At 35.3% G+C, this 21,316-nt stretch overlaps 1 long non-coding RNA gene across 1 annotated transcript; it reads right to left on the minus strand.

The window, feature by feature from the left end:
- Nucleotides 1–1,608: 1,608 nt before the first annotated feature.
- On the minus strand, nt 1,609–20,656 carry LOC121067629. The gene is made up of 5 exons (XR_005818360.1): nt 20,527–20,656; nt 20,213–20,303; nt 8,607–8,694; nt 6,105–6,157; nt 1,609–5,485 (listed from the first exon to the last, which is right to left on the minus strand). It is a non-coding gene; the product is annotated as an uncharacterized LOC121067629 (long non-coding RNA).
- Nucleotides 20,657–21,316: the final 660 nt, after the last annotated feature.

A 21,316-nucleotide genomic window follows, 5' to 3' on the forward strand; every position in this document is an offset into this window, starting at 1 on the left:
ATCTTTAAGATCTTTTCAGACCCAAACCATTCTATGATTCCACAGCTATCTTTTTGTTTCTTGTCCTCCAAGACATGCCCTCTGCCATGTGTAGAAGCCCTGTAAATAAAGCAGAGAAGAATCAAATATATGTTCCATATTTTGTTTCCTGCCTGCAAATTTTAAATATTTGAAAAATTATTAATGCTTGGCAGTGTTTCCAGACATCTTTTGATTCAAATTAATAGTGTGGTTTTTAATTCAATATTTCCCATAGTAGTTACAGAAAACAAATGTTTGAAAATTACACTGCACATTAAGTAGTCTGATGGATGAGAATTCTGATAGCAGAAACAAGTAAAGACAGATTTCTAATTGTGAAAAAAACTTCATTTAGAAGCACAAGTAGGATCCACTGTCGCTGATGGTGAGCAGGGGTTGTTCTACACAAGTTCTAGGGTGCTTGAGTCAAGGTTCTGTTTCAGCTTTGTTTTTACAAAGATAGCTATAAATTTCATTGAAGAGTACTTTCATGATCTTGCAAGTTATTTATTTTATGACCTAGGCCTAAAATATAGATTTTGTAATGTTTTAAGCTGAGAGTTGTATCATAGAATCATTGAATCATAGAATGCTTTGGGTTGGAAGGGAACCTAAAGAACCTAATTCCACCCCCCTGCCATGGGTAGGGACACCTCCCACCAGACCAGGTTGCCCAAAGCCCCATCCATCCTGGCCTTGAACACTTCCAGGGATGGGGTATCCACAACTTCTTTGGGCAACCTGTTCCAGATACTTTTAGTATCGTACTTGTAGGAAAGGAAACAGATGTCATCTTTGTGTGCCATATTTTTATTAAGGGAATCATAAAGCATTTTTACACATTATGCTGATTGATCTCTAATGCCTAAATTGATTTTGAAAATTAGACTTAAATCACTAAGGTGAATACGGAGGCTATATTTTCTAAAGCTTTAGATTTAGAATCTATAATTTCAGAAAATTCATCAAGATGCATTTCAGCTTGGCCCCACCAGTCTCTTTCTGTCTGTGTTTGCTCTTTATGATCCAGATTCTGATCTTTTTAAGCCTTGGTTTGTACATAATTTTAAAAGTTTCTCAATGATCTCCATTAAGGACATCCTAGACTAAGGTAGCATTAAAAAGCAAGGACAACAAAATGTGACCCAGTGTTTAGAGTCTGTAAAACTATTCCGTCATTGAAACAACTATTTCTCTCAACTAATATATATTATATATATATATTTTAAAAAGAGGGTATAAAAGCAATTGTTACAAATCTTTTTTTTTCTTTTTTTTCCCTTCATATTTTCTGACATCAAGTGAATTAATTATTTTACTAAGGAAAACTAAAACTATAAACACAAAATATAAATTAAAAGCTATTGACTACACCCTGCTGAATTCAGAGGATTTAGTGTATGAGAATAGTATTTCTATTATATTTGACTATTTCTGTTGAGGAAAGAAAAGAAAAAAAAAAAAAAAGCTGAAACATTGCAAGGCAATCTTTATTTGGAACCAAAATGGGTTACATAGTAGAGAAAAAATGTGTACAGACACCAGAGGTCAGTGAAACCTATCTTGTCAGCAGGGATTGGGTCAAAGAGTAGGACAAAGGTGCAACTCTAACAAGCATCTGAAATTCATTATATTTCCAAATGTAAATTCCAACACACGTGGGGAATTTGAACTCTGAGTCTGTATGATATTCTGTACTTACACATAACCCCTACCCCCAAGTCATCTATTATTTTAGTGTTTTCTTTACTTATTTTTGACCTTTCCATCACAATGATGTTCATTTAAACTATATATGTATTGCATAGGAATTAACAACATGCTCTCTAATAAAAAATGCTAAGAAACACAGTGTTAATTTTTAGCCTGAACCTGCAAATGCTATTAAAAGAGAGTGGAACACAGGGTGTGTGTATAATTATACATATTTATTGTCTTATTTATTTTTTGCTATAGGAGATTTACAAATTTTGTAGTGTTCTTTTTCATTCTGTTACATTTCATGAAGGATTATGCCCCGTACAAGTAGAAATGATCACAAAGCCAATCAAAGTCACAGATAGATCAGGACTGGAACATCACTCTGACTCAAAAGAGTGAAGAATAGGTTTACTAAGCTATTATGCTAAGTTCCTAATGCACTTTTTTTTTTTTTTCTCCAGCTGTCGTTCCCTTTTTATTTTTTCCTCCATTTTTTCCTCTCCTCCTTTTACAAGATTTCTTATGAGAAAAAACAAATCAAAGAGCTTTTAAGTGGAATCTAGCCTTAAGTGCTCCAAAGCCTAAGTGAATCTGAGATCAGATAAAATTAATAAAACCCAGCCCCAAAAGGAATCATCTATGATTGTGTCATTTAAGTTCCTCTACGATTTCCTGCTTAGGAATACAGCTGTCATCTTTCATCTTCTCTTTCTATCTAGACTGTTTTTTTCATTTATCTTTAGATAATTCAAATCATTGTAGCTCCAGTGAAAGCAAGTGAACTGTAATAACTTAGAGCAGCTGAGAAATTTTATGTCCTCTGTTCTGTACTTATTTGGCAATAAAAAGTCTTTAAGTTACCATTTTATATTTTTGGTGCTTAGACATTTGCTCCACACTAATTTTGCCAAATTGATTTTGTTTTCCATTCAAGATTTCTTTTAACTTTCCTACATTACAAAGATATACTCCCTTTCCACTTCTGTTTTTCTATGCTGAACATTTTCTTTTGGAACATCCTGTAACTCTATTACCCAGCCTCTTCCTTTGGGATAAACCAGGACTCTGTAATAGTTATTATGTCCTTACCTTCATTTGTCATGTTTGTGTCCACCATTGACCTTCTTTCACTGTTTGCATTTAGTTAGAAGCACTTAATTTATTTTCCAGTTTCTTCAAAAAACATCATGATAAAGCTTCTGTGTTTTTGCTTGTTTTAGCTCTGAATTTATGTGTTTTCTATAATTGCAATAATATAATTATTCTAAATGGCTATCTTTATGTTAAAATACATTTTTTTTCTCTCTCTCTTCACCAGAGACAACTAGTTTTGTCTTAATTTATTTAATTTTCTTTAACATTCTTTTCTGTCATTCCCTTCTATGTAAACAGGCCTATTAGCTTCATTATCTGCTGCTTTCTTCAACCAATGATAATATTCTCATAATGTCACTACGAGGAAAATTGAACATACCACACATAAGAAGCTATTAATTTATTACCAGTCCAACCCATTTTTAACAGCCGGATAAACCAAATCACAAATTAATACAAAAAGCCTTGTAATAATGCAGTTAAAATTATCGCACAAAATCATCACAGCATCTACCCCTTTTCTCTGACATTATACTTAATCTTCCAGTTCCCCTCTGGATCCTAAGGTTGACAGTTTCTGTCTTCCTCAAAAAAAAAAAAAAAAAAAGAGGCAAAAGGTGGATGGGTGATTTCTTCAAAGTAAAGCCTCCCCTCTAAAGTCTGTTAATGCCTTATCATTCCCTCTGAAGTCCGTTAACTGTTTATTTCCAGGAAGACAGTGGTGTATGTCCTCATTACAAACATTTACAGGTTCATTCTGATATAGATGATGAATGCTTGAACGAAGGAAATAGCTCCCCTGTGTCCAAGAAAGACTCATGGTTGGCTACAACATACAATCAACATGCAAATTCTCATGATACAAGATAAAGATCTTATTTAAACAGTGTGACTATGATGTGTTCTCTTACCATAGCCATTAAATTCACCCTTTCTTTCTTCCTGAGGTGCCCAAACTATTCTTCCTGGTGACCAAATATTCACATAACAGAGGACAGTTGGTTTTCAACCAATCAGTGTCTGTTTCCTCAGATGAGGCTACTCTGCTGCCCTTGGCAGGATCAGAGCACCCTAAAGGGGCTGAGGATACACTGAAGCTCCTGTCTGCCACTGGCATCAGCTTCCTCTTCCAGACTCCTGAGATGCTGTAGGGAGGTGAGGTGCTCTCATCTCAGGACATAGTTGTGAGGAAAAGAGTTGGGATATCTGCAGGTGGGTAAGGAGTCTAGAGTCCAAAGCAGCATTGAGGGTAGTGAAGTATTAGAGCAGGCTGCCTAGGGAAGTAGTTGAGTCACCATCCCTGGAGGTCTTCAAAAAAGATGTAGATGTAGAGCTTAGTGACATAGCTTAATGGTGGACTTGGCAGTGCTAGGTTAAAAGTTGGACTAGATGATCTTTGAGATCTTTTCCAACCTAAATGATTCCATGATTTAGGACCTGGTGATAGTTCCTCTACAGGTAGACAAGCTAAGGTTTGCCAGAGCTAAGTGACAAGAGAGGAGATGGGCAGTTGCGTGCAGAGTCAAAAAGCAAGAAGAGTTCAGGTTTGTATCTATCCAAGTATAAAGCTGACGTCTATTTGTGATCAACTACCCTCAGCTCCTCTCACACTTGATGACGAGAAACAGCCACATTTAGGGAACAAGTTCTTCTTGATTTAGACATCTGCATTAGGATGAAGTAAACCACATCTCACTCTAGTGCTGTTTTTCCTCTATTAACTTGTAAAGAGGGTGCAGACAACTATCTCAGATGTTGATACTGGCAGAGTGAAAATCTGTGTTTGGTCAGCTGAATTCCACATACTGTGCCCAGAGAAAGGACTCTGAATTTTGACTTCTATTTGGAACAATTCATTGTTTATAAATAATCTTTTTTGTTCAGCAATTACCTGAAATTGCTAGCCACATTTAATATTTTCGCAGCTGACAGCACACTATGAAAGCCAGCCATAGACAAAAAGGAAACAAACGCTTCTTCTTTGCATCATCATATAGGAACATCTGCTTAGACTGTGTTCCCACTGAGTAACAAAACTACATGCGTAAAAGCCCCTTTGAGATAGAGTGGATTTGAGGATGGAAAAAAAAATATATCCAGTACTTTTGCCTTATAAAACCAGAATTTAGCCATTCTGAGATGCCAGGAAAATGGTTCATGAAATCAGAAAGTTTTAAAAAGGGTACTAAGGACTTGAATAACTCCAGTATGTTTGGTATACTGGCAGAAAAATGTCTTTTCCACCAGAATTACTGCCACAGATCACCATGCTTCTTAAGAAATACAGAGTACTTGAAGCCACATGAAAGCAGGTTTGAATTCCAGTGCAGAACTTTAAGCAGCAGAGAACAAAAAGCAACAATAAATTCTTGTTATCTTATGTCAAAGGGTAGGTAGTAGTAGGTCAAGAGCACCATTCTTCTTTGCTGTAATGACCACAAATCAATGTCCTGTCCCTACTCAATGAAGAATTTTAATTCCACTCTTCAAAAACACTTGTCCTGGTCAACAACAAATTACCTCACTCACCCCAAATGAGATTTATATTCTTTATCCGTAACTCTTTCCATATATCATAACATTCACGCAAGAAGTCCTGACAGTTCTACAATGTTTCATATCCTCTCCTGCAAGAGATCCATATTTTCCTCTGGTGACACAAAGTTACCTGGAAAATATGGATAGCCTTAAATTAAAAATGATGTATTAAAGGCAAGCATCCTCACACCTTCAGAAATCTATTAAATGAATCAGTCTAAATTTCACTTGTGAAGCAGTGAACTTAACCAAATCTTTCTCACTGTTTGTGTCTCATTTCCACCATATCTATTAGTAGGGAAATGAAGGTTTCATTTTAATGTCATTTAAGGTACATTAACATTCTTGATCTGATATCTATACAAAGTTTATACAAAAGCAATAGCTATTGGAACGTTGGAGTTACATCTTACATTTATACAACTCTACAAAAGAATATTTGGTTTCAACTTCAGAAAAATATCTGCCTAATTGAGGATGACATTTCCATACATCATCTAAAATGCGTTTTAATGGCTGTGATTAGTATTTTCCTAACAGATTGTGTTAATCCATGTAGGCAGAGTGGACAAATGACTCCCATCTACTATTTCTGTAGTATCAGTGCCATGGGAATAAAAAGAGGTACAGCAAAAGAAGACAAATAGCTTTAAGTTTTACTACCTGGTGCAGTCTAGGAAAAGAGGTAGTGACATCATGGTGGGGGAGAAAAGGAGAAAGATGAGTAGATGAGAATAGATTAATGTTACCTCCCCCTTTTTGGGTCAATTTGTCCAATCATCTTTAACTTGGTACAGAGGCTCTGCAAGAAACATATATGCAATTTGAAAGTAAAAAGCAATTTTAATAGATTATTGCACATAAAATATCTCTAGGATTAAATGAGCAGTTAGATCAAGTATCCATGTGCTTAGCAGTCCAATACAGCACCCAAAAAATCCTTGCTGGCCAGGCAGGAGGGGAAGGTTGGCCCTTGCAGTTTCAGGGGACAAGCCCTTAGACCTGTTGAGTTGTTGATCCACAGTTGTTGATCCATTAACACTGGTGACTCTGACAACTCAACCCAAACCTTTCTAACCAACCTTAAGCAGACTCCTTCATTTTTTCTCCATGAGTATTATATACATTTCCAAGTTGATGTTTCTCCTCTTGAAACCTTGAGCTAACAATCCCACCCCAACAACCACACCTCTGCCTTTGCTATCTTTCAACAGATTCTCTCACAGCTCTTTCATGACTGAGCAATTTATTCAGAAGTCTGAGAACAGGGGGCCATGCTGGGCCTGATGGGTGTCTGGGATCGTGGGAACATGGGCTGCTGGTGAAGTGGGAAGACTGTTGTAAGGGTTATGGAGAAAGACACACCAAGAAGAGGTAAAGGTACAAGAACGGAGTGTATATTGAGCCTCTAATTTTTTGTGCCAAGTTTGTGTACTGATCTCAGAGTTTAGAAGCATTATGCTCAAAAGTAAATCCACTAAGGGGTCCACATTAAGTGCTTCATCACACACTGAAACAGATTAGGTAGGTTGCAACCAAGCTGTACGCAACGGGATTGAAGTGAAATATTCAGAGATCTACACTAAATACTTGTTTACATTTAAAGTTTTCATTATTTTATCTTCATGACTAAAGAAATAAATGTAAAGGTTTGTTACAGTGATGTCAAGACATACACTGTAAATATAGCATGTTTTTTTAAATTATGATGTATAAGGGAAAAACTAACAGCAGTTACTTAATTACTTCATAAAGTTTTGAGTTCCCTAATTGTGATGTTGCTTGACAAAAAAAAAAGTGAGTCTGGCAAATAGCTTGATTATTGTGTCTCTTTTTTTAAGCTCAAATAAATGCATTTTTCTTTTGAAAGTGGCATGCTTTCTCTTTTTTTTTTTTCCTTTTCAAAATTATTTGAGAAAAAAAAAATCTTGAACATATTTCAACTCATCTATTATATTCAGGAATATATATATATTATATTCCCTTTGCAGAACCATACATAGTTTTTTTCAGCACCTTAGTTGTGAAGTACATTAAATACCTTTGAATTAAATTACTTCCATTTTGGTATACTGATATGGTCACTGGCTTCTATCTTTCTCTACCATCTCATTCACCAAACTAGAGATAGTATCAATTTCCACCCATTCCCTCCTTGATAGCATTTTGAAAAAAGAAAAGTGTAAGAACCTCATAAGCAAATTGTTTTAATTTCTGTAAAAGCGTATGTATGCTGCCTGAAAATGTTGTGGTCATTGCAATCACTTTAATTAAAGAAAGATGCTCTCTGGAAATACCTTTGAACACTACTTCATTCTTTATTTGCTAAACAAAACAAAACTGAGTTCCAGACCAAAAGAATTAAGCTAATATTATTTCTGTTTATAAATCATTAGTCAGAATGATTCTCAGCCAGTAAACCTCCTGATGTTAAGAGACAGAAATGTGCATACATTAGCCTCTTCTAGCTATTGCTGCTGTCAATTTGCTTAACACCTGCTGACGACTGAATAGTCAACTTTAATGCAACATTTAAAGTGCTTTATATTGAAAAACTTGCAAAAGGTCACATTTCTGTAATTTTTCTACGTTGAAATTCATTGTCAGAATTAGCATCACTTTTTCTCCTTGGGAGCTTTCTAACTTATCTTTTTTCCCACTCTCCCATACATTCCACAATAAAACATTACTTCTTAATATTCTTTGGTTAATATTGATTTCTGCAATCACAGTTACAAAAATTTAAACTTATCTTATTCTACAGCCAAATCCAAGATTTTCTGATCAGTGGTAATTCAGTTGCAACAGGAAATTCTAATTGCATTGGGAACATTTCCAGAGAGTATTTAATCTCATTTTAATTTCTAGACAGTTTTTAGCTCAACACCACATGACAGTTTGTTTTACTTCTTATGGTCCTTGCTTTCAAACTTGCTTGTTCTGAATTTTATTACTCTCTTCAGGGTAGTACTAAGAAAGGTTTGGTCCTGGTCAGTTAAATTAGCTGTTAAAATCACAGCCAATTCCCAAATCACCTGTTAAAATTTCACTTTCAATATGCTTTGCTTCCTGCTACTGCTGTTTCCTCTAGGCCATGCCAGGCATTCTCAGCATAGAAGGCAATGCTACCTTCCCTGGCCTACTCAGGTTGAGAAGTTCACAGCTTTGAGGCACAGGAAGAGGAGATCCATCTCTGCCAGCTGCTTACCACAGCTCCTACTCCCTTTTTTCATCCCCTGATCACTGCTCACCTTCAGAAATAGCAGTTGCCCAGATGGTGTGGTGTTTCTGACATTCTTCACAGGGCAACAAACATGTTTTGAGAGGTGTTATTCCACCCTACAGAAGAAAATAACGTCTTTTTAAAAGCTTACATGCAACACTTTCTATTCCTGATTTGTATAGTAAATATAAGCACACATATAACTTCTGGGTAACTTTTCTGATTGTGAGCTATTGGCATTGCTGTGATCATTCCATATGGTAAAACACAAACAGTACTGATAATTTTTCATTCTATAACTCTGGAAAACCCTACGGAATCTCAGTTAAGGAGTACTAGAAGCAGACAAACGTTTTTACATTCATAAAGCTAGATAACACATGGTTCCTACTGACATGCTGTGTTTAACACAGGGTAGAGTCTGGGAGTTAGAATACCTGCATTCAAATTCCTGTGGTCAATACACTTCCAGGTGTTAATTTTTAATGTAAGCATAACATTATTAATCTTTCTTACCTCCATAAATTGCAGTCTTTACATAATCAATATTTGTGAAGGTGCTTTAAATTATTCAAATAAAATTCACTGTGTTCTTTTACATTTGGTTAGTACTTGAGTCAGATTTTATTGCTACAACCATTTTTCATCTCTTATTCCAAGTATGGTAACTGAAAATGGCATATTTCTCCTCTAAGTCACTGCTGTCACTCATGAGTTCTCTTGGATCTGTATATCTAAATAGTTCAAATAGGGAAAAACAATAATGTTTTGACATTTTGTTTTTTTGAATGTGCTTTGGTATTAGCTAGTAGCAGAAAGCTTCCTGTGTTAGGCAACAAAGCAAAGCAGTTTTTTCCATAAGTGGAATGTCATGTATTATCAAACTGAGTTCTCCCTGTTTCTAATAGTTTTCCCATGTGTTTATTTAAAGGGTCTTACTGAATCACAGCTTGAATATTTTGATCCTAATTTATTTTGAGCCTTTTATGAGATTTGGGTGAGCTGTAAACTTGAATCATTGTTGTTATTTATTAGTATGCTGCTCCAATACTATGTATGGGGAACAGAATATTAAACATTTAAATTGTTTAGATGACAGTTACCAGAATAAACAGCACAATTTAGTTACAAGAGAAGCTATCTTTTGATATTTTGCTTACTAAAACACCAAATAAATACTTCAGGAGAAAAAGTCTGACATTTATTATCATTCATTGTTTTATTGTCATTTAACATTTGCATATTTTCTCCATAGATGTATGGAATATTGCGTTAAAATCACAGAATCACAGAATGTTAGGGATTGGAAGGGACCTTGAAAGATCATCTAGTTCAGTCCCCCTGCTGGGGCAGGAACACCTAGATCAGGACAGCATTACAGAATGTTAGGGATTAAAATGCAACCTATGTTGCATCTCAAGACATTTAAACACTATACACTTTAAGTAAGGTTTTGTTGCTCACCATGTAAACAGTGTTACACAATGTACTCAGGATTTATGTCACAGTCTCTAATGTTTTATAGTGCTGATACTTTTTTTTCAAACTGCTATTGGCTCTGGGTGTTTTCCAGCAAATTTTTAGAAATCTTCGACTCAAAATGGGAAAGCTTAATTTTATTTTTTTTTCATACAGTTAAAAAGTTACTATGTAATAAAGTTTCTAATTTCATTTATCGCTTGCTGATCAGTACAGTACTGCCCCAATTCCAGAACATATTTGGATGGGTTATCTCCTAGTTTGGAAACAGTGTGCACACACTTAGGAGACTGCTCCCTCAACTGTTTATATTTACATTTTGCACATAGTTTTATTACAGCTTGGTGAAAAAAGGGAGAAAAAAACTTCAAAAAAGACATAAACATTTGCACATATGTAGCACAACTTGTTGGAATCCTTTCAAGACTACTATGTCTTTAGGTTCTTTCAACCTTACTAAAGTTAAAATAAATTGGAAATGAAAAAAATTAAGAAAACAAATGTGACTTGTATTAATAATACAGATACAGGGAATAATACAGATATACACTTTAATTCTATGCCTTATTTAAACGAATGATATGTCTCAGCTGTATTCTAGTTTGAGTGTTATTGTCAAAGGTCACCTCTTTTTTTTTCATTGTAGTTGAAGGGTGATTTTTATTTTTATTTTTTAATAAGTTCCTATTCACCTTTGTTTAAGGTACAAGCAGTCAATTTTTCAGGAAAAACATGACTTAGTACTAGAGGAAGCATTCATGGGGGCTAATCTCTTCCCCAGACTCTTTAGGGAAAAAGAAAGAGAGAAAGAAGGAAAGAGAAAAAGAGACAGAGACAGTCTTCTTTGGAGAATGACTCAGGAGAGAAGCTTAATTTAGACTGGTCTCTGTGTTTAAAATTAGTGATTGTGAATAAGCCTTGTTTATCCATCCCACTAGTTCTGAGATTATAACATTGATAAAAAATAAAAACATCCCTAAAAAGAAAAAAAAAGAAAAGAAGGAACTAAATATGTTAGTGTATTGCTATGTGGCATAGCTTGTTTCTTATAGAGTAACGCTAACTTAGCCTGTAGGTTTAGAAAGCAATTGAATTTCCACATTAGCATGAAAAATCTAGGAAGTATTTTTCCTGTGGATTTTACAAATAAGCCTGCAAAAGAGAAGGAACTGTTCACTGGATTATTCAACTAACTGTTGTTCAATAATCACAGACCATTTATTCTAGTATCGTTAGCTAGATAGAAGGATATACGTTTTCATTTTCCCTTCTTTTAATTTCCTATGTAGGTAATATGCTGTTTATTTGTCAATTAACAATCATAATAGATATATTGTAAAATACTAATTGGGGGTTGTAGAATAAGTAGGAAAGGTTTCAGCCACTTTCCTTTATTTCTTAAGGTCTTTCTCCCACTTTTTTAGACAGCTATGCAACTCAAGCTTATGGATCTACTTTATGAAGTTGCTTCTGCATTCCAGTAATCTAGTTAAGAGAAGCACAACTGCACAGATCATGTTTGTAGATGCTAAAGTTGAATGTCATCCATTCCTTTCCTTTATTTTGATTTTTAGACAGTAAAAACTGGACCTTCTCCAATGTTTTTACGATGTGCCCTGTTTCAGTCTTGATCAGCAACTGGACTGTCAAAACCTCTCTGAACATCTCAACAGCCTGGCTATATTGCAGAACATGTACAGTGCAATGATGGCTCTCACCCAACACCTAATCTGAATATCACCAATCCTTTTCTAAACAGCCAAAACACAAAGGGTGGCATCAGACTCATCATGGGACTGTCCACTAGCAAACCTAGTAAGCAGGGCTTCTTGGTTTTGAGTCCAAAGGGAGTAAAAGACCCACTCTGCCATCTTCAGCCATTTACTGTGCAGACTCTGATGTAACTACTATGCTCAGCATAGGACTTTGACTGAACTGGGAGGGAATGTAAAAGCCCAAGAGCAGAACATCTTTTAAGAATAACGGATTGATTGGGACACCCTTTTGTCAAATATGAGCAATGTGTAGAGAGAAGAAAAGTTGGGCTATCGGTTCATCATTCTGAGAAGGGCTTGACTATGACTACTGCAGCTATGTAAGGTGTGAAGGGGATCAATTTTACTACCAATGGGTTACTACAGCTAATTAAAATTATACATTATTTTGTTTGGCTTTCTGTCTCTTTATGATAAACTTCTGTTGGCTTAAACTCAGGTGTTTAACCTGTTGCCTGTTAATAAGGAAGATGTGTTCCCTTTTAATAATCAGGAAAATGCAATTTGGTTATCCAGAGGGCTGTGTGCTGACTTAAGCTGCAGATTTTGAGTGTTTTATGTCTACAATCTGAAAATGCAGTCCCTGAGGCATTCTGTATTGTCATAGCTCAGAAGTCTGATGTGCTGAGGTGAGGTTATACCATTACTAAATTGATTATCACAAAGAGGTGTTTCACAAGAGATGTTAGTTTCAAAGAGGTCTTTGTTTTGCTGGAAGACATGGCAGGCAATGACCAGGTGGCAGAAAGGAACATAAAATTGTAAGTTGGGTCAGTCTTGCAACAGGTAGTGTTGTCACAGTCAGTAGGGCTTAATGGAGTAGTTGCAACACATAGCAGGGAAAAAGGGCATGGGCAGGAATAGATAACAAGAAATAAGCTTTAAAAGATAAAGAAAAAAGGGGAAATAAATAAGAAATCATTTGGCCAAGCCCAACATAGACAGATGTGTAGACACGGAAGAAAATATTAAAAATAGATATGTTTTCCTTTTTTAAGGAAGATTCATAAAACATAAAAAATATCTATTTTACATAATGTTTCAGGTCAGGTTTTTTTTTGTCTTGCATGCAGTTGTTTGATAATCATCTGCTACAAATATTTCACAGCATATGGTATTCCCAAAAATGATGTTTCAGATCCAATAAAGAAAGCCACTTGCTGTTCTTGAAATGTCATTTCAAACAAAGTAACTCCGACTCAGTAGTTCACAAGGCATCAAAAGCTGCTTATTTGCAAACAATCACTAGGAGTTAGTATTTCAATGCTTGCAATCCTTACGTAAGTTGGATTGATATTATCCCAGTTTGTAAAAAGACTACAGTATGGTGATCATCTTGACAGCAATGTAACTTTCCTTACCAGGAATGTTGGTGGATCCCTGACCGTGTGTGGGGGAAAGTATTTTTAATGATGTCCGTTCAGACAGCTCTGGAATTCACAAGGAACCCAATTTATCTGTTTATTTATTTTGGCCATAGAGACAGTAGATGACCATTCTAATTTGCATTGATTGTGAGATGTCTATCTTTTTCACCATGTACAGGAGATTTCACATATCCCTCAGATTTTTCACTGTATTTAGAGAAAGGACTGTAAAACCTGTTTCTATTGTGAATTCTGGTGACAACTGAATGCTGAACTAATTTTTACACTGCCTGCAAGGCATTCCTTTCCTCATCTTCTCTTACATGTTTTTGCTGGAAAGGATATCTTCCCACTTGCGTTCTTCAGAAATTTAGTTTTTGACAACTTAGAAGCTGTTTTAAAGCTTGAACAGTTTGTTCCATGTTTACTTGTGTTAAGTAACCTTGTTTTCAAAACCACAACCCCATCAGAACACTACCCTCCAGTGATTTGTATTCCCTTTGAAGCAGCTATTTATAGATGAAATCACTATTGAGTCAGAAATAAAACTTCTGTTCTGCATAATATACGTGATTTTTCAAACAATGTTTCACATTAGAAAATTCCATCTATTCCACAAACATAGGGAATGGGAGGTGTGGGATTTTCAGAAGCCACATAGAATTAGTTTCCACTAATGTTAAGGAAATTTGGTACCCCAACCTCTCAGGCACATTTGAAAACTTTCTTTTTACCACGCAAACAGAAGACAACTTGCATGTGTTTTGCACTAGCGCTTTTAAAAGTTATTTTTCATAAAGAATTATTTCATTATTTCTAACTTTACTGATGCCACTTAGAAAGCAAAAAAAGAAAAAAAAAAGGTGTTTGTTTAGACTGCAAAGTTAAAATCACACAAAGAAACATATTTATTAGGGGTTATACATTTGTAAGACTTTGAAAAATATGGATATTTTCCTTCTACTAACTAAAATGAATCCTTAGTCTTGCTTGTATTTGAGGGCAGCTGCTCTGTTTTTGCTCTGTTTTAGCTAGTGGCATGTCATGTATGTCAGATCTTGTAAAAGGCTTCAGTAAAAGCTAGGAAAGCAGCCAATAAAACTAAGCGAAATTTATAGCCTTTCCCAAAGTGATACTTCTGGCCTGACCTATAGAACTCACAACTCTCCTTCACCTCTCAGGCTGATTTCAATATTGTACCTTGACTGAGCAAATTTTGTGCTTCCTGACACTGCATTCATACAGTTCAGTAGACACCTGATGGCAATGAACTGCTGAATCTCTGTTTTTCATACTATAAATGGATCTCGGTTCATTAGCAGTGCTCAGACAACATGATGTTCTGCTGAGTCTGTGTACTTAGGGGGACATTATAACATTTTTCAAGCTGATACATGATGGGAGTATTTTCCCTCTGTAGATTTGAGAGGAAAAGACATAATCTGCCAGAGCCCCATGGCTGTTCAAGGACTTTTTAATAGAACCATTGCACTGCTGGCTAACTGGCTATCAATATGCATTCAGTTGCAATTCTTGTCCTTACCTTGGACCTTAGAATTGAAGCTATATGTATTATTTTGATTTGGTGAAAGTTTATATCAAACATTCAATTACACTACAGGGTGTTCTTTCTTGCTACTTCATACTTGCACACACAATCAACCTAAGACGCACATGCTCTGGACATAAAAATTTCTATTTTTTTAACCTCTTTTGTCATTTGTCACGGGCAGTCATGTTAAGTCTCTGCTCTCCATCAGCTTCTACACTTCCCAACAAACGCCTTTAAGAAGAGGCTGCAATGGGTAAGAAGTCTAGTTTGGCAGACCAGTAACTGAGTGAAGTTGTCTATGTCTAGTATTACTGATTTGCTGCTGGCTATGACTGCAGCTCAAGTCTGAAGGAGGTTGGGTTGGACCTGTATTCCAGTTAAGTCAATGGAAAGATTCCTTTTGGCTTCATTAAACTTTTGACCAAGCCTGTTAAGCACAAAATTAAATGTTCCTTTTGCACAGACACAGCAAGATGTAGGTTGCTTAGATGGTATGTTTCTTATGCCTCATATTTCTTATGTTCAGCTTTAACAAGGTTTTGTAATATTGCAGATATGCAAACATTGCTCCAAAATGTCTCTACTATTTGGAAATCCACATTTCTACAGCAAGGTTACATGTTACCGGATCTTGCTTGTTTCAAGGAAATATACAGGTTGCATTGCCTAAGATTAACGAGTAACTGCAAGTGGTACCACTATGCAGGTAAGAGGTACCTGAGATCTTTCACTCCCTGTCCTCCTTTATTCACAATACCTTTGGCTTCAACTAGAAAAGCCAGAAGTTTTGACTATTCTTAGCAACCTTATAAACAACAAGAACTAACCAACTGAAAAAAATGTATACATATAAGAAGAAAACTTGTTTTCCTGCAGGCCCTGGTTCACCCCTTTCAGCTGTAGTGCAGAAGGGAAATAGTGTGCTAATTTCTTCAGTGTTTGTTTTCTCCTTTGCACTTGCTCAGACCATGCACTCCCTCCACTGGCATTAAAACTATTTAAATCCTTCAAGTTGCCTTCTAACTCTCTCTGCCCACCAGCTTTGTGCCAAAATAAATGCAGTGTTATCCGCTAAGTGTAGCTAATGAGCACTTCAGAAAGAATTCAATGGCTTTCAAACTGAGCTTAAAAAAAAGAAAAAAAAAAAAAGCCAACTGACTGCATACAAAAATAATAACAATAATAATAAAAACCTTTCCCTTCATTCAGTTTTTCCTTGGGAAGGCTTTCATTCCACTTCATTAATTTTCATGCTAGCTGAATGAGTCCATGCTTCCGGGTACTGCTGGGTTTACGTGGCATCTCTTACATTAAAGACATTGTATATAATGTCTGCCAGCAGACTTATGAGGAGAGCATAAGCAGTAGAAGCCACGATACGTTATTTAGTAAAATCAAGAGTAAGTGAAAATTAATTTCTGATAAGCTAGTACTGTAACGAGATGAAACACATGGGTTAACAGACTTGTGGAGATAGAAATAAACTGTGATGTGAAAATACAATCTCCGTAATCAAAATGACAGAAACCTTGCCTTCAACATGACCTTTCTCTCCTCTCTCCATATCAAAAGACCATTGTTTTATTCTCTCCAGAGTGTAATTATCCCGGGGAAGTCTAAACTCTTCAAATGAGAATGTTCTCTGGCTGCCAGGCGTGGGTGGGCATTCAAGAGTGTCCTGGTTCCATGTGAGGATGTGGTGTGGGCATCCAGCATCCACCCCATACACGCCAGTTTCTGCTAGAAAGAAATGCAAGTGCATAGCAAGGGGGACACAATAATGTACCTTTTTTTTACCTTTCTTTTTTCTTTCTTTTTTTTTTTTTTTTTTTTTAAAGAAGTAGTATAAGCAAACTGAAAATTCGGGTGATATATTCTGAACATGTCAGAAGGACAGAAGACAGATGCAAATATCTACACAGAAGTTAGAAATATGCAGAAAACAAGACAGACAGCTCTGACTTGTATGTACTTCAATTTTTACTTGTTCCCCATCCTACATGAACCCACACAGAAAAATAAAATACAGTTAAGTAAAGGAAAGTATCTGAGGAAACCCATTAAGCACCTCAGTCCAACCAATTGTGCTTTTACTTACTTTTACAACTGTCCCAAATACTGTTCCTCAGCCTGTTTTCAATCAGATTTAAGACAGTTTGAATTGGAAGTGAAATTTAATGAGACATAGAAATGTTACTACAAATATTTAACCTCAGACTCAGGCAAATATTGAGTTTATTCTCCTAATTCTGAAATTCTGTTTTTAAAATATAAAGTACAATCAGCTGTGTCTCTTCTTCATAATTGTATTCTGCTTATTGCTTGTGGTTTTGGCTTTCTGAAAGTTAAAAACAGGTGGTACTCTTGACTATTTTATGTTCCTTGTTAAAGACATTTCTGAGAAGACATTTCTCTTCAGTGTAATCTCTGGCTTGCAGTCTGTCCTCCATCTCTAAAAACAGCAGGCCCAAAGCTCCTTCTACTTCTGGCCAGGCACAGTGGCCAGTAACTAACAAGAAAAACAGCTTCTCTGAAACTAATGTCTTCTTGATTTCTCCAAAGGACTTCCATAATGAGAGAAGCCTGTTAACATAAGGCATACTGTGCAAGTCAATGTGACCTAAACCTTTTATTCTCTTGCAAATTAAGGCAGATTCTATTCAACAAACCTGTCCTTCACCAGACAGCTATGTTCTTGCAGGCTCACTGCAGTCTCTGCCTCTAACAGGATCTCCCTCTCAATGGCGTTGCTTGCATCAGCTAATATCTGATTGTTCTATAGTTTTATCTTTACATTTTGAATTGTATCAAAAAGGATAATTTGAGCTGTCACTTGGAAACTACCCTGTTCAGGTTATAGCTTCTTAACTATTTGTTGGTCTATGCCTTATGTAGATAGTATATTACTTTCTTGTTTCTTTCTCTAGAACCTGTTATTAAAAAGGATGTGAATATTGTCACTTTTCTGGAAATTAAAATAAGTAGGCATAATATGGCATGTCTGTCTTTTTAAGGCATATATTTATTAAAAAAAAAAAAAAAGTTACCATTTAGTCCTTCAGTTTCCTTATTTTTACTTCTACAGGCCTCGGCTTTGTAAAGGTTTAAACATGTATTTAACATTAGCAATTTGAAGCCATCAGCTACATTTACTACACTTACTATCATGCACTTACTAACAACTCTGTACAATTAAAAAAAAATCAAGATATTAAAGCATTTTTTCCTAGGTTTTTTCCTAGGTTTTTGCTACATGCTACGTGGATTTATAAATACTCAACTTCTATTGATGCTGGGGGAGCTACAGGATAGTGGCTTAAGACTCTATTGCATAGTGTCTTTGCACAGAATTACTTTTTTTAATACTTGTGTCAATTTTTAGTGTTGAAAACAGAGTTAGTGATTAGCGTGACATCTAAGGGGACCTGAAGAATCCTTTTCACCACGCATATTTGAAAAAAGCTCTTGACCATATATATATCATGGCTGACAAAAGCTCTTCTGCACAGGCTACACAACACTGATCTAATAATCACAAATTCCATCTGATGGGCTATGCTCAATTAACCATTAGAAATTTGAAAAGTTGGATGTAGTCTATGGAGAAATGGATCATCTTTCCAAATAAGTTTCCCATATCCACCAGTGGCTCGAATCCATTGAGAATCTTTCCAAAAGCCAAATGGTTGACATCACTCCTCTGCCGAAAACTCACAAAGAATTTTTGGCTTCATACTGAGTCACATATACTAAGGAAAACTTTGACCTAGAAAAGTGATTTCAGTGCAGTGAACTAAAAATAAAAAACTTTTTCAAACTCTCCTCATCTTGCTGCAGCCTTACCTGATAACCAGTGCAAAGGCCTTCAATAAGGGGGAAGAAAAAAAATTAAAGTAGGAATCTTGAAATATGATACTAGATTCTTCAGTAAAAGATATGTATTGTTTTGGAACCTCAACCTAAAATTCAATTTTCTATACATATATAACATTCAGTGATAGATTAAACATGTATAGACTAAGGATTAATTTGCACTCTTAGTAGCATTTTTATTACTCTTATTATTAAGGAAAAGAGATACTGACAAATATTCCAGGAATATTTTATAAAAGTCTGTGAAAATGTGCTGTAAAATAAATAAATAAATGAGTAAATAAATAAATAAATCCTTAAAGATATGCTTATGATAGTACAGTTTGATGTAGCACTATTGGAAGGAATGAATAACAGCGATTTAAAATTTCTCTAGTCACATTTAGAGTTTCTCATACACTTAGCCAGCAGGAAAGAGTCAAAGGGGGTTTGACAAGACAATGAATCCAAGTCTAAGCTGGCAAAGCATTGGTAGCAAAAAGGATGGTTAGGAGAAATTTTAGTTAGATTAGCACAGACTATTTCCAAATTCACAAACTCCCCTAATTTAGTTCAGGGCTTCATGGCAGTGTCAAAATTTTCCTTGTTTCATGACAATAAGAACACTTAAGAGAATAACCTCTGATTTTTATTTTTTTTAACATATATATATATTTAATTATGTAACTCAACACATGTAAAAATTTATTAATTACTTCTTGTGATGAATTTCATGATAAGGGTGTATTTGCCAGCTAAGCCATTACATTCAGTGTGGTTTGTGAAGATTATAATGTATTTTTATCATTTATTTTTTTTTCTTTTTGTGTTTTATGTATTGCTACAATTGGAAGCTGTCATTAAAGAGAAAAAAATGTAAGACAATAGACATATTCCTTGAAAGAGCCAGAAGAAGCTACCAACATAATTTTAAAAACAGTAAAACATCTACTGCTTTCAGTAAATCCAGCATTAGATATCAAGTAATCAATAGCTTGTATCTTAATAAACCCATGAAGATTTTTTTAATCAGTCTAAAATTCTTATTGTCAGATTTTTATCCTGAATTTAGTATGCACTCAATCCTAATCCAACACGTTAGAGCAATATACAAATATCTATCTTCTTTGCAATTGAGGGTACTTTTTCATGTTATTCTTTTTTTGTTGTTATTGTCATCATATAGAGAGATCTGATAGTGTCTAAAATCATAACATGAACAAAAATCACCAAAAAAATCTATGCCATCTGTCGATTACTATTTAGTTAACCAAAATCATCAAAAAGACTATGACATCTGTCAGTTAGTTATTATTTAGTTGCCATCATAAAATAACATGTTCATTTTTCTATCTTTTCTTTCTCTATTGGATAAATGTTAGACATTAAAATTGAACTAGTCCAATAGATACTGCATCTTTTTGATACAGGGAAAAAAAGCATTCAGACAAATGTAGCACAAACATAAGAATAGAAACAGAAAGCTAATTATCGCATAGTCATGATGTTAGCAAAAGTGTCTTCTGTAGATGAAGAATCAATTTTCCAGCCAAAAAAGTTTCAGCACCAATTTACCTAATGTTCTAGTGAGTAGATTCAAGAGGCATACCTCACACTCCTGGAATTCATCTTCCTGGCAATTTCCTTCTTCACTGTTCAGTCTTATTGCTCTGTCCATTTTTAGAGAAATGAACTGTTTTCTGGAAGGAGAAGATTTCTGTTAATTAACGTTGATAGAAAATAGAAGCAACCTTCCTGTACTAGACTCATATATTTACAGTCCACTGTGAATTCTTAGGATCTTTTTGAAGCATAATATACACTGATGTTAATGAGTGCAACTGGCATAATATTATTGGCTCAATATTTCTCCCTCAGTTGTACACAAGAATTCTCCTGCATTAATCAGAATAGTCCTTTAACCTAGAAAGAATCTCTTGGCATGGAACTGTTTCCTCATGCGTGGATTGCCCAGCAGATGTGGTGAGCTGACCATACTTTTCCACTTCCTTGGAAAAGGAAGACATTTGTAATGAATAGATATATCTGTAAAAATAAGGTAGCCTCCCAATACTTGTGTTCTTCTTTAGTTAGATGAAGTTGAATACAAGAATGGCAAGTGATTTTATGAATTTCTGATCACCCCAGGGACTGTGGTGAATTTGCAGAAGTCTCAGAGAATATTCTGGGAACTGTCATTTATCAGCAACCCCATTTGTCCCAGAGGGGCAAATGAACGAGGAAACTCCGTGATGTAATTCTGTAAGGACCTCCTTTCTCTTGGCCATGTCTGTACTTTCTCCCCAGGGAATGGTGTTGATCATGCTCTTGATTTAGGGCATAAGGATTTGGATCTCCAGCAAGTGACTGAATATAACCCACAGTCTTGGAGATGATACGGAATTGTTAAGTTTCCAAGTAGTTAGAACTGCACTTCCAAAATAGTCAACTTCTTTATTTGTCATTTACTTTTTCTCCCCTAGAGGTTGCTTTGTAATGTGTTTGTCTGTCTTAGACTTAGAAAAAGTCTTAGTCTTAGACTTTGAAAACAACATATTGCTAGGCCATGTTTTAGGAAAGTGTCTTGTAAAGGGCAAATATTAACACAAATCAATTTTTTAAATATCTGATTCAAAAGCACTAGTAATAACTACAATTTATGTCTGTGCATCAGTAGGAATTCATATGTAAAGTAATAACCACAGCATCAGAG

The sequence above is a fragment of the Cygnus olor genome, chromosome 3 (assembly GCF_009769625.2).
Source record: "Cygnus olor isolate bCygOlo1 chromosome 3, bCygOlo1.pri.v2, whole genome shotgun sequence".
Taxonomy (NCBI): Eukaryota; Metazoa; Chordata; class Aves; order Anseriformes; family Anatidae; genus Cygnus; species Cygnus olor.